General features: G+C 38.9%; 1 protein-coding gene and 1 pseudogene across 10 annotated transcripts in view; both read right to left on the reverse strand.

Moving 5' to 3' along the window:
- Window positions 1-15,250, reverse strand: part of HECW1 (HECT, C2 and WW domain containing E3 ubiquitin protein ligase 1) — a 454,797-nt gene that overhangs the window by 294,355 nt on the left and 145,192 nt on the right. The gene's annotated exons all lie outside the window — the stretch shown is intronic.
- On the reverse strand, window positions 2,518-3,003 carry LOC116527399 (annotated as a pseudogene).

The following is a 15,250-nucleotide window of genomic DNA, read 5'->3' on the forward strand; positions in this document are numbered from 1 at the left end:
ATCACATTTCACCTAACTAAAGAACGGATTCTCTTTCACATATATTATAAAATCCACTCTTACATTAGATGGATAAGGAAGAGAAGGAGGACTAGAGGAAGGAGGAGAAGAAAGACCCCTGAGCATCCTGAAAATGCAAAAGAAACCCCAAATGAGGCTTCTGACCAACACTGAGAAGATCCAACAAATATTTTCTGAGTACAAATATAATCTGGCAAAGTGGGATTAGAGGCATCTGCATTTCTGCTGAACGCAGTTTCTAAACTGTGAGCGAAGGAGGTTTGCAGAGCATTCTGTGTGGTGGTTCAGGTGGTCGACTTCACTTTAGGAAAAGTAAAACTAAGAAAATACAGAAGCTGGAGCATGTGCCAAATAAAGAACTTGCTCCTCAGGAGACAAAAAAGCTGAGCTAATTTTGTACATACTATAAAACATCAGTCAGCTTCAGTTTCAGTCTAGTTTCAAACCTAGAGTGTGCTAGTGGACAGGGAAGACTGCATTGGCTAAAGGCATTTAGACTTGCAAAAATAAATATCATCAAATAGCATCATAAAGCACATTTGATCAGGATTAGGCATAATTTATAATGATATAAAGATGATGGAATTCCACATAATATAGGAGAAGAACAGGCTATTTATAATTCTGAAAAGTAATCATAATATGAATTTCTACCTGTATTTTATTTTGAATAGTATCTTATTACCTATTATTAAAAAATAGGTAGTAGTCTCTACTTAAATTCTACAAACTACTGTGTGAGACACTTATTTTTTTAAGATCAATGCCATACTGGGACCAACATCACTGGAGGTCTCTAGTTACTTGCTGCTACAGAAGGGGAATTCTCAGGGGAGCCCCACACACGAAGAGGTTATGAGTCTTGACATGGAAATCAATGTCGTTGGCCTTTTAATAACTCTAAAGAACAGGCTATGCTAGGAGTCAGTCTGTTTGATTGATCCAAAACAAACTGTCCCTGGCATAGTTGTTACATAACATTATTTCTTACCATTGCTGATATCCCTTACATACACAAGAAAAGAAATGAAAAGGTCACATCTTTCCACTGGGCTTCCATCAACAGGAACTAGACCTTCGCCCTTTGATAAGGGGCCTTCTGCACAATCGATTCTTTAAACCTCCTTATTCCTTAAACCTTTGCCTCTGTCTCCCAGCACAACTATTGAATGCCATCCCCTGCAATAAATCTCAATGTATGAAACAATTTTAACAACAAATATCTAGTAAGAAAATTCAATAAGAGCTGACACTATAAAACACCATAAATCCCCAGAGGTAGTGGCCTGTGGATCAATTAGCGGGATATTGGCAAAACTCTGTAAAGCATTTGATTGAATAAACCTACAGCTACCTATTCAGCAAATGAACAATGACTGAAATTGTTTCGGGGGGGTGGGTGGGGATGGGTGGTGTGTGTGTGTGTCAGTGCGCGCGCGCATAAGAACAGGCTACTTGGTAAGTAGTGGAAGGAAATGGTGTGGATGAATTAACAACCAGGCATCAAGGCAGCTCTGTAATTTGGGGAGATGATTCGTGCATTTGCATCTACATTACTCTCCCCCACCCTTACCTTTCTAAAACTTAATACCATTTCTTCCACATTCACAGTTGTTATGATAAAAACAATGCTTGCTAATTACAGGTTGTTTATAACAAATTTTTAAGAAGCATCCAGAGAAAACCAGAAACCACTTCAAGCATCAGCACCCAAGATAAGCACTATTATTATATTAGAGATTTCCATCCAATCTGTTGTCAATGCTTGCATGTGTATTTTTCAATCAATAAATACTATGCTGCATATACCATTACCATTGTGATTTATGTATGTAACATGTTATGAGAGATTTTTATTAAATAGGAGATTTCTTTCATAAAGTCTACACGTTATTCCATATTATGGTATTACGAAATAGGATTTCAAGTAACCTTTCTGTTGGATTTTTAATGATATTCCCAATTTTTCACTATTTTAAATATATGTAATGCTGCAAATGAACATCTGTATAGCTTATTCCTTGTACCAATTTCTGAGTACTTTGCTCTGTTATTTTCTGAGGTCCCTGATAGCTCAGTGACACCGGGGATGCTGGGTGCCAAACTGCTTGCAAAGCACATGCTGAGATTCCTGTACACTTCCCAATTCCCTCTTCCCTCTGCACTGAGTGCCCGTCTCAGGACATGCTCAACAGCACTGAGTTGCACAGTTTGTAAATTTAGTTTGTAAATTTTTCAGTATGATAGGCAAAATGACAGTACTTTTCATTAACTTGTGGTTTGTTTTCTCGTATGAGAAAATATTTTCTCATCGATTTCATAGTCTTTTAAAAGTTTTTTACACGTCTTCACGTGTGACTCACATCTATCACAATGGCTGGTACACCATAGGTGCTCAATAAGTGTGAATCAAATAAAAATAAATGGAGAGATGGTTCATGTCTTTTCTATTTTTGTAAAAGGGTTTTTACTGCTTTTCTTACGTTGCTTTTTTTTTTTTTTTTTTTTTTTTTTTTTTTTAGCCGTGGCCTCCTGAGTTTTTTTTTGGCCACACCCTGGCGAGGGCGCTGTGCCTAGAAGATGCTGGGCCTCTCGGTGGTGAAGCATGGCCCGCCCGGTGGCACTTGCTGGCTGCGATCTCCTCCACCATCACGATCTGGATGGAGTGGGCCCGGGCGCGGTGGTCAGGTCCCGGTATTCCCCGTCCGTGTTGTGGGTGCCGCTCCAGGACTCAGAGCAGCCAGATGTCGAAATTCTTTCCCCACAGGAGGGACTTCTCAAACACCTGTCCACAGCAGACAGTCTCCCCTGAAGACGTCTTCATCTTCTTTAACTGAGATACGAAGCACCAGAAGTGGGACTTGGCGACGACATGATTAGGCACAAAGATTCACATGCGGTAGAGGGGCGGTGTGTGGCATTTGAGGGTGGGCAAGCAGAGACCACCACCTTGTGCTCTTATAGTGGGCCGGAGGCCTTCATGGGCATCCTCTCCACCCTTGCCATCACCCCCTGCTTTTCTCCAGCATTTTGGGAGGCCGAGGTGGGTGGATCAACTGAGGTCCAGACTTCGAGACCAGTCTGGCCCACATGGCGAAAACCCGTTTCTACTAAAAATACAAAAATTAGCTGGGTGTAGTGGTACCCGCCTGTAGTCCCAGCTACTTGGGAGGCTGGGGTAGGAGAATTGCTTGAACCCGGGAGGTGGAGGTTGCAAGTGAGCTGAGATCTGCCACTGCACTCCAGCCTGGGTGACAGAGAGACTCCGTCTCAAAAACAACCAACCAACCAACCTTATTTTAAAACTTCTGTCATATATTAAGGGAAAATGTGAAAATCTCCGCCGTTTTTGTAAATATGACACAATTTCCAAATATTTGCTTATCTATTTATTTTATGATTTTAACTCACAAAACTTCAACATTTTATATTGTCAAATATCTTGATTTCTTTTCCATTGTTATCATTCTGTTATTTTAGGCTTAAAAGATTTCTGTCTCTAACTCAAGATATTTATCCATATTTTCCTTTGACTTTTTATGATTTCATATTTTATGTTTCACTCAAATCTATCAGGGACTGAGGTATGGGTAAAGGAGGAAATATAAAAGTTTTTTCAAAGCAGTTGACTAATTGGATCAGTAATACTTATTGTTTAATACATTCTTTACTCAAAGATTTTTTATTCTATCACTATTATTTACAAAGTTTATATTAGGGTCAATTTCTGCTCAATTTATATAGTTCCACTAATTTGTCATTATGTTGCTGCATTCATATCATATCATTTCAATTTATTTATTTATTTATCTTTAATTTTTTTTCAACTTTTATATTTGAGGGTACATGTGCACGTTTGTTGCCTGGGCATATTGTGATTCTGAGGTTTGGGGTACACAGGTTCCTGTCACCCAGGTACTGAGCATAGTACCCAACAATTGGTTTTTCAGTCCTTGCCCCACTCCCTCCCTCCCCCTTCTGGTCGTCCCCATTTTCCACTGTTACCATCTTTATGTCGATGAGTACCTAATGTTTAGCTCACACTTATAAGTAAGAACATGTAGTATTTGGTTTTCTGTTCCTGCACTAGTTTGCTTAGTGTAACAGCCTCCTGCTGCATGCATGTTGCTGCAAAGGACAGGATTTCATGCTTTTTTATGGCTGCATAGTATTCCATGGTGTATATGTGCCACATTTTCTTTACTCAGTCCACCATTGATGGACATCTAGGTTGAATCCATGTCTTTGCTATTGTGAATGGTGTTGTGATGATCATGTAATTGCCTGTGTCTTTTTGGTATAATGATGTGTTTTCTTTTGGAAATATATTCAGTAATGGGATTGCTGGGACAAAGGATAACTCTGTTTTAAGTTCTTTTAGAAATCTCCAAACTACTCTTCACAGTGGCTGAACTAATTTACATTCCCATCAGCAGCATATAAATGTTCCCTTTTTGCTACAGCCTCGCCATCATCTATTTTTTGACTTTAATAATAGCCATCCTGACTGATGTGATATGGTCTCTCATTCTGGGTTTGATTTGCATTTCTCTGATGATTAGTGACATGGAGCATTTCTTTACATGTTTGCTGGCTGCTTATATGTCTTCTTTTGAGAAGTGTTCATGTCTTTTGCCCATTTTTAAGTAGGGTTTTTTTTTTTCAGTTGTTTAAGTTCTTTATAGATTTTGGATATTAGATTTTTGTTGGATGCATAATTTGCAAATATTTTCTCCCATTCAGTAGGTTGTCTGTTCACTCTGTTGCTAGGCTCTTTTGCTGTGCAGAAGCTCTTTAGTTTAATAAGTTCCACTTGTCAACTTTTGTTTTTGTTGCAATTGCCTTTGAGGACTTATAAAATCTTTCCCAAGGCTGATGTCCAGAATGGTGTTTCCTAGGTTTTCTTCTAGGATTCTTATAATTTAAGAATTTAAATCTTTAACCCATCTTGGGCTAATGTTTGTATATGGTGAGAGATAGGGGTTCAGTTTTATTTTTCTGCATGTGACTAGCCAGTTTTTCCAGTACCATTTATTGTTTAGGGTCTCCTTTCCCCATTGCTTATTTTTGTCAATTTTGTTGGAGATTCCATGCCTGTAGGGGGGTGGCCTTATTTATAGATTCCCTATTCTGTTGCATTGGTCTATGTGTCCGTTTTTCTATCAGCACCATACTGTTTTGGTTACTGTAGCTTTATAACACAGTAATGTGATGCCACCGGTGTTATTCTTTTTGCTTAGAATTTCTTTGGCTATTCAAGCTCATTTTGGTTCCATGTGAATTTTAGCATATTTTTTTCCAGTTCTGTAAAAAATGCCATTGGTAGTTTGTTAAGAATAGTGTTGTATCCGTGCATTGCTTTGGAAATATGGCCATTTTAATAATACTGATTCTTTCGATCCATGAACATGGGATGTTTTTCTATTTAATTGTGTCATTCATAATTTCTTTTATCAATGTTTTCCCTGTACAGATTGGTTCTCCTTGTACAGATCTTTCACCTCTTTGGTTACATGTATTCTTAAGTATCTCAATTTTTTTTTATCTCCTGTAAACTAGATTACATTCTTAATTTGGCTCTCATCTTGAACATTATTGGTGTATAGAAATGCTACTGATTTTTGTCCATTGATTTTGTACCCTACAACTTTGCTAAAATCATTTATCAGTTCCAATAGCCTTCTGACAGAGTCCTTAGGGTTTTCTAAGTATAGAATCATATCATTAGGGAAGAAAAAGTTTGACTTCTTCTTTTCCTGTTTGGATTCCTTTCATTTCTTTCTCTTGCCTAATTGCTTTGGCTAGCACTTCCAGTACTATGTTGAATAGGTGAGAGTTGTTTCATTGTCTTGTTCCAATTCTCAAAGGGAATGCCTCCAGTTTTTGCCCATTCTGTATGATGTTGTCAATTACTTTTTAAACATGCATTAATGTTACATGGAACATCCACATCTCTTTCCCCAAAGTTTCTTGGTTATGTTTTCCATTCAATCTTCTAAATAATTTGTGGAATTGTAGAATGAAATACGTATACATACAACACATGTACATAAAATTATATAAATCTATCTCCTTGACATTTTTAGATTTGCATTCAACCTGTATATCAATTTTTGGAGAAGTGAAGTTATCTAAAGCTCAGTGTTTCCAAATCCAGCCACATGATGCATCTCTCAATTTATTCCCATCTTTTATGTCCTTTAGTGAAATTTTATGTTTTTCTTCAGAGACTTTCCACATATTTCTTTTCGAAGTTCTCTCTAGGTACTTTATAACTAAGATTTTCTTACTTTAAAATTTTCCAATTTGATATCACTGGTGTAGGTGAAACGTATTGATATCTACCATACTTATTTTGTATGCTGCCACATTATTTAACTCTTTTTTAATTCTAATAATACCTTAGTTGAATTAGTGCAATTTTTTAGTTCAATAAGTTAACACCTGCAAATGCTATATTGATTTCTTCTAATACCTTGGCTTGTTTTGGTAGAGTTTTCGCTAGCTCCTGATATGGTCTCAATTGTCCTTATCACTTGATGTTCACACCATTATGAAATGCCCTTCCACACTGAGCCAGAGCTTGTCAGTGTGACCAATAGAATTTAGCAGGAGTGATAATGTGTGACGTCTCAGGCTAAGTCATAAAGGCATTGCAGCTTCTACCTGTCTCCTGGCTCCCTTGTTTGTGGAGAGGCAGCTGCCATGCTTTGAGGATACACATGCAGTCCCTGTGGAGCACCCGAGTTGCTAGCTGATACCATCATCTGACAGTGTTCCTAGTTTGCCAGCCACACCAGTGAGCCACATTGGAAGTGGGTCCGTCTGCCCTAGTCAACCCTCCAGACGACTGCAGCCCCAGCTGACAGCTGACTTGCAACCTCCTAAGAAATCCCAAGTCTAAACCCACCAGCCAAGCTGCTTGCTGAATGACTGACCTGCAGAAACCACAAGAGACTATTAAATGATTGTTGTTTTGAGTCACTAAATTTGGGGGATGATTTATTATTAAGCAATAGATAACACATAAAATTTCAAAAGAATGTAAGTGAAAAAAAATCCAACAATTATTGAGCACTTACTATATTCTAGTAACGGGACTTACGACAACCCTAAATTGGGCATTCCTGTTTCAGAGATGAAGATATAGAGGCTGAGAAATATTAAGTTAAAGCAAGGCTTATCAACCTTGTTTTACATTTTGAGTCAGATAATTCTTTGTTGTGGTGGTTGTCTCATGCATTGTAGGGTTTCTAGCTTCTACACGTAATATTTCAGTAGCAGCCACCCAATTGCAAAAACCAAAAAAATGTCTCCAGACATTGCCAATTGTCTCCTCAGAGATAACCCTACCCTCACCTCCTGACCCCAACATTGTTTTCTTGCATACATTAGACCATGTGCATGTTATCAGACAGGCTAGACTTTTGACAGCAGTTAAAAAGGCTCTAGGAATGCCCCAGTTTTCTACTTCCTGGTTATTCTGGAGACTCTATGGTGGAGTATTCCCAGATGGATGGTCTTGCCTTTCCATTCATTTATTTCCTCCAGTGCTCCAATCATCCTCTCCAGCTTCCTTCACTCCTATATTGAAATTGTCTTCCTAATCCAGGTATGTTTCAAGTGTGAATTTCACATGTCTTGAAATGTCATGGGCCCCCATTTGAGGAGCGCCTGGGGCTTGTCTCACAGAAACCCTCCTGCAGGAAAAACTCAGCCAGTGAAGTGTGTGTCAGGGAAAGGGATTGGGGGCAAGTTCAAACTGTTGCCGACAAAAAGAGCAGGATATGTGAGGGTTCTGTGGCCAGTAGGAGCATGGCACATGCCAGCTGTGCTGTATTCAGTACAACTAAAACAGAGACTGCTTCCAGCATGCTTGTTATAGGAGGTGGCAAGGGGTGTGAGTGGCAAGCAGGCTGAAGAAGTAAGTACAGAAGCCTGACAAACGAAAGCAGTAGATGGGTTCCAGAGATGTCAAGAGGTAGACAGTCAGAACCTTATTAAAGATAATATTTCAGTGATGAAGAAGACGATGAATTAAGAATGGCACTCTGACTTCTGGCATAACAGTGGGTACAGGGTGGTGCTGTTTACTTAAACACACTACTGCATTCCAGCCTGGGCAACAGAGCAAGACTCCATCTCAAAAAAAAAAAAAAAAAAAAAAAAAAAAGACCACAGGTCAGGGGAAGATGACACATTTTGAGTTTGTTGTGCCTGAAGAACATGAAGTGGAAAAGCCCAATGGACAGTTAGAAATGTGGCTCTGACTCTCAGGAGCCCCCAGGGGAGAAACAGTTTTGAGGTTCGTCATCCTACAGAGGAGTGTTTTTCAGCATTGGCACTGGTGACATTTGGGGCCAGATACAGCTTTGCTGTGGGGCTGTCCAGGGCATGTGGGATGTGCAGCAGCATCCCTGGCCTCTGCCCACTAAGTCCAGTAGCATGGCCAAGTCATGACAATGACACGTCTCCAGACATTGCCAAATGTCCCCGGGGGACAAAATCACCCCCAGGTGAGAGCCACTGGGTTAAAGGTTTCACAGGGAATCAGGCTGCACATCTTTGATTCAAATCCTGGGGGTCTGTCTCTAAATTACAGCCCTTCTCCACTGAGCCATGTGTAAGGATCCCTGCCACATACTGTCACAGAACACGGTGAGTGTCCTTCTAGGACTGATCTCATTAGCTTATATAATTAATTCTGTAGCTGAGTTGAAATGTCTCTTTCCCCCGGGGAGAAAGTAACCTCCCTGAGGGCAGAGCCTCTGCACACACAGGATGCCTAGTAGAGTCTCTTGCACTTTAGAGAGACTCAATGAATATTTGAAAATAAAGGCATAAATAATAAGTTGTTGATTTTGATTTACTAATAATTTAAAGGAATTCTAGCACCAATACGGAGTGGCAAGTGTGCTATCTTTATTTGTCTGTGATAACTATCAGGTGAATTTTGTACTGCTTGAAAGTTTACCAATATTCATTTGTGAGAGGTGTGGTTCTGAAAACTTTATTAAACATTATCTGGCAAATTTTACAGCTACTTTCATAACTTCAGTGTTTTGACATTTTCTACTTCTTAAGTATGGTAATTTTCTAAGGAAATTAACTCATGGAGTCTTTCAAATATATTACTAAAATTCTGAACTTAGAAATTTCTATTAATATTTCTCTTTGAACTATACATAATTTTCTGATTCTAATCATGAATATTTGTTTTCTCTTAATTAGATATGCCAGAGTGTTTGGTCCCCCAAGTAAAGATTTTTAGATTTATTTATCTATGCGACTGTGTCACTATATTTTGTTTTATTTTATTTTATTATTCATTAACTTCTTATATTTTAGTTATTTAATTTTTCTTTCCTTAGGTTTTTTTGGCTGAGGGTTTTCTAATTTTTTTTTTTTTTACTTGAACACAGTTATTTTCTTTTCTTTCATTTTAAATAATAAAAACATATAAAACTGTGAATTTTTCCCTATAAATAATTTTAGTCACATCTGGTAAGTTTTAATGTATAATTATTATATTGATGTTATTTCCTAAATAGTCAAAATTATAGCTTCAGTTTCCTCTTTGGCCAATATTTATTTTTCAATTTGAAAATGTTTGAAATTTTTAAAAACATTAATGTCTGATTGTATTGTGATTGGAAAATATGCCTTCAATAATTTCTCCTTTTTGGAATTTATTGAAGATGTTCTCATTGCCCAGTATACTGTATATTGCTAATTGTACAGATGATCTATAGATCCTTACAATGATGACATATTCTATTTCATGGCAAAATGGCCAGTATAAGTTTTAATTTTAAAGATCATTTGATTTTATGTAACATTATTTATCTTTTTTATGTGCAAAAACTCTCAACACAAGTACACACATTTCAGCCACCTTCTAGCAGTTTTTGCTTTACCTATTTCGATTCTACATTATTAGGAGCATAAAGGATCATGGCCCATTGTCATTATGGATTATAACTTCATCAATATGGAATTATTGTCTTTGACCCATTAAGGACTTCTCCTCATCAAACCTCACTTGATTTCATATTAAGCTGACTTTTATTTATTTATTTATCTTACTTTAATGGCAATCTTCTTACTTTTAATCATTCCTTTTATGTGTCTCTTTTAAATAGAGTATAGATGAATTTTGTAGTTGGTCCAGTTTGAGAATTTTTCTGTTGTTAGGTGATATTTATTTGCATTTATTCTTTTTTTTTTTTTTTTTGACATAGTCTCACTCTGTCACCCAGGCTGGAGTGCAGTGGCACAATTTCAGCTCACTGCAAGCTTCGCCTCAGCCTCCCAAGTGGCTGGGACTACAGGCGTGTGCCACCATGCCTGGCTAATTTTTTGTGTTTTTAGAAGAGACACTGTTTCACTGTGTTAGCCAGGATGGTCTCGATCTCCTGACCTCGTGATCCACCTGCCTCAGCCTCCCAAAGTGCTGGGATTACAGGCATGCGTCACCACGCCTAGCTACATTTATTATTGAAGGAGGTGTGCGGTATAATAAAAAGATATATATTTTATTTGGTCTTTGTTCCTAGTTTCTGGCATAGGAGCTCTTAAAACACTTCCTGAGTGAGAGAATTGTCTTTTGCTTTTCATAATCACCCTCTTCACCCCTACCAGAGTTCATGGTAATGAGGTAGCTCTTTGTAGGTCCCTAGACAACTTCAGGATGGGGGGCTGTCATGAGAGGAACCAACCATATGACAAGAGGGTGGGAATTTGCAGCCTCCCCCTTGACCTTGGGAGAAGGGAAAGGGGTAGAGATGGATCCAACAAAAGGCAGTGATTTAATCAATCATACCTACATAATGCAGCCTCCACAAAAAACTTTAAATGATGTGGTCCAGGGGTGCTCCTGAGTTGGTCAACACATCTGGGTGCTGGGAGGGTAGTGTACCCCACCCTCCAGAACTCACCCCGGGTTCCTTTTCATCTGGCTGTTCATTTGTATCCTTGATGAGAAGCTGTAATAGTAAGTATAGTCCTTTCCTATGTTTTATAAGTCATTCTAGCAGATCATTGAACCTGAGGGGGGAGTTTGGGGAACCTCCAAATTTGTAGCTGGTTGGGCAAAAGCATGGGAATCCTGGGCACCCTGTTTTCAGCTGATGCCTGAAGTGTGGGCAGCTTTGTGAGAGTGAGCCTTTAACCTGTAGTATTTGGGCGACTCCAGGAGTGAGTGCTGGAATTGATTTGAATTGTCGGATACCCAGCTGCTGTCAGGAATTGGAGAACTAGTGTGGAAAACCAGACGTTTGGTGTCAGGAGGGGTGTCAGAAAAAAGACAACAAGAGGTGTTTTAAACTTATTAGCATGAGCCCTATGAAACTGCCATTTTTGTAGGCCAAGATAGTAAACTATGAACAATTTTATACATTTCAACATAATCTATGTTATCTGATATTACGGCATCTCTTTTTATGCTTCTGTAATAAAATCTGTGCTCTGCTTCGGCTTGTCTGCTCTCAGCTTCCCAGCACATGGCAGGCTGACGCTTCTTGGCCCCCTATGGTTAGGAGGGCCATGGGACCAATTCTGGCCAAGGAGTTGTAAGCAGAGTGTGTAGCTTCCATGTTGAGGTGTTTAAATGGCTGTACAGAACCCCAGAATTCTCCTTCCCTCTGAGGTGGAAACTGGCAACCTCAGAGATGGTGGCTGTCACTGGGACCAAGAGCGGCTAGAGAGATCAGAGCTACCCTCCCGACCCAAAGACTAGGACAGTGAGCAAAACACAGTCACTTGTTCAAGCCACTAAAATATGGGGGTTGTGCCGGGCACGGTGGCTCACGCCTATAATCCCAGGACTTTGGGAGGTCTAGGTGGGTGGATCACAAGGTCAGGAGTTTGAGACCAGCCTGGCCAATATGGTAAAACCCCGTCCCTACTAAAAAAATTAAAAAAATAGCCAAGCATGGTGGCACTCACCTGTAGTCTCAGCTACTCAGGAGGCTGAGACAGGAGAATCGCTTGAACCCAGAAGGTGGAGGTTGCAGCGAGCTGAGATGGTTCCGCTGCACTCTAGCCTGGGCAACAGAGTGAGACTGTCTCAAAAAAGTAAACAAAAATAAATAAATACATAAACCAATAAAATATGGGGGTTGTTTCCATGATAGAAGCTACTGCATCTTGACCTACTTTCTGTCCATTTTGTTTTCTTAATTTCTTGACTATATGAAAATATGCTTTTGCATCATATTATCAAGTTTTCATGGTAAATAAGAAAAAATGGAGGAGGAAATTTAATACACCAAGTCATTTAGACTAATTATCCTCAGATATTTTAGAAGGGAAAGCAGATTGCCAGAACTATTTCTTGACAATAGCAATTAGTTTTTTTTACAAAAGACAGATGCTCTACTGAAGACAAACAAGCATAAAAGCAAAACATAGAGATTTATGGATAGAGTCTACGTGGTGTACATAGACAATGGAATAAAAAGAATAAAATTCAGTTATTTGCAATAACCTGGATGAACCTGGAGGATGTCCAGGTTATATGTTAAGTAGGCCAGCCACTGAAAGACATATACTGCATGATCTTACTCATATGTGGAATCTAAAAAACTCAAATTCACAGAAGCAGACAGTAGAATGGTAGTTACCAGAGGCTGGGGGGAGGGGGAAGGATGGGGAGACGCTGGTCGAAAGGTATAAAGTTCCCGTTAGTTAGAATAAGTTTTATTGTGCAGTATGGTGACTGTAGTTAATAATAAGCTATTGCATATTTCAAAATTGCAAAAACAGTAGATTTTAAATGTTCTCACCAAAAAAATTACCATATGAGGTAGTGGATATATTAATTAGCTTGTCTGAATCATTCCACAATTAAACATTATATAAAAACGTAACATTCCATCTCACAAATATATATTTATTGGGATAATCCTGCAGTTACTATTTGTCAAGTAAATTTTTTAAAAATTAGAGATTTATGCATTTTTATGATTACTTTGTGATTTGTGAATGGTAAATAGTAAAATTAAAAGGAAAGGAGTGGAGAAACGTGAACTTAAATAAAGACAATAATAATGCTAGAAAGAATGCAACAAATCCTTTTTGCAGCCTCTTCCTCTTCCTTTCTCTCTGGCCTCCTCGCTTCTCTCTCTCCTTCCCTTCCTTCTTCCCTCCCCACCTCCCTCCTTCTTCTCTGTTCCCTAGTATTTCTCCTTATGTTTTCCTTCCTATTAACAGAGCTCAGATTATTTTAGCAATTTGATGGCTTGTTCTGCTGTGCTATGCTGACAAGCAGGTTTGTAATTTTCTTTAATTCCTTTGTGTTTAATAAATTCATGAAAACCCTCATCTCTGTGTCCTTACGAGGCAAAAATCTTTAAAGTTTTGAAGTTTTTAGATGCTTCAATAAAACTCCTGTTTCCACTCTGAGAAAAATAACAATTTTTCTCTCTCTAGAATATGGAAATTGACGTGTATTCTTTTCATCGCATAGGTAAGTAATTGTAGGAAATGCAGATGAGAAGAAATTATGCAAAATCCTACCAGCCATCATAATTACTCTTGTCATTTTGATATCAATTCTTTTAAATATAACTGTTACATACAGACGTGTAGCCTACAGTTTTCAACAGACATGTGTTGTGACTGCTCATAAATGGGTGAAAGTGACCTCCTTATACTCAGGTCAAGTCACATGTGTCACGTAAGAGTCTGAGGATGTGACTGAATGGCAGGAGGGCCTGGGGACTGGGAAGTGGGGGGAAGGTGGAAATGCAGATGGACAAGGATAATGGCCCAGGGCTGTGTAATTTACTTATAGAGTATCTCTGCTCTATTTTTAGTAGCTGTTCAGAGGAAGCAAAGGAGGAAATAGCATTTTAAATGGTCAAGTTATTATTTTTAATAGTCTGTTTCCCCCTAGGAATGCATGTTAACCTCATTACTGCATTGAAGACACTACGGAGGAGAAAACTACTTTTCATAGCTTGGTTCTTGTAAGATAACTGCTAAGTAAGTAATTATAGATTCATCTGAAGGCATCATAACACCAGGGAAAGAACATAGTTTTAAAATCATGAAGACTGGGTCTGAATCTCATCTCTGCCTCCATAGCTACGGGGTCCTGGGAAAGCCCAGGATTTAATCCCTGCAGCCTCAGTTTCATCACATATGAAATAACATCATCAATACCTTGCAAGTTGCTGTGAATGTTAAATCAGATAAAATCTATAAAGTAGCTGATATACAGATATTATTCAACAGATTATGGCCATTGTTTTCTTTTTTCTTGTAGCTGTAATATTGATACCTCTCATCATGATACCTATCAAATATATATATAGAGAGATATATATATCTCAAACCTAAAGAAATGTGTGTGTGTGTGTGTGTGTGTGTGTGTGTGTGTGTGTGTGTGTATACATACATACATTTTTTGAGACAGTGTCTCACTCTGTCACCCAGGTTGGAGTGCAGATAGTTGAACCTACGTCTCCTGGGTTCAAGTGATTCTTGTGCCTCAGCCTCCCGAGTAGTTGGGACTACAGGTGTGTACCACCATGCCTGGCTAATTTTTGCATTTTTAGTAGAGACAGGGTTTCACCATGTTGGTCAGGCTGGTCTGAACCCCTAGCTTCAAGTGATTCTTCCGCCTTGGTATCCCACAGAGCTGAGATTACAGGTATGAGTCACTGCACCTGACCAGGTTTGTAATTTTTTACTGACTAATTTGGTTAGGCAAGAAATAAGTAACACTGAAAAATAAAAACAAAACAAAACAAAACAAAAAAACAAATCTGCCAGTTACTCTTTTGCTATGAGACAGAAGCACTCATTGACAGGCCCCTTAGTGTCACAATAAAGATATAATTGATATGGCCAAAATTCAACAATCATTGAAATCTGAATGTTCACTTTTTCAGTAGCCACTAGGCTAAAAAACATCACTGTCACAGAACAAAACGCTTTCCAGTTTGTCCCCTGCTGGTGTGATTATCCACTGTGTTTAATTGAAGGTACCATGTAATTGGGGTAGAGCCCGCGCCACCTGTTCCTGAAGGCCAGAGCTGCCCGGTGCTTTACCAGGGGCAGCCAGGCCACTCTGCACCAGCTGCATTTAACCCTCAAGGGTTTTAACTACCTTGCACTTGGGGTGGAGCTTCCAAGGACCACTAGGGGGCAGCAAACAGGTGAGAAAGAGCAAATAGAAGAGAACAAATTGGACGAGGAAGACATAGAAGTTATACTCCTCAGA

Source organism: Sapajus apella, unplaced genomic scaffold (assembly GCF_009761245.1).
Source record: "Sapajus apella isolate SASKATOON/1434 unplaced genomic scaffold, GSC_monkey_1.0 scaffold54, whole genome shotgun sequence".
NCBI lineage: Eukaryota > Metazoa > Chordata > Mammalia > Primates > Cebidae > Sapajus > Sapajus apella.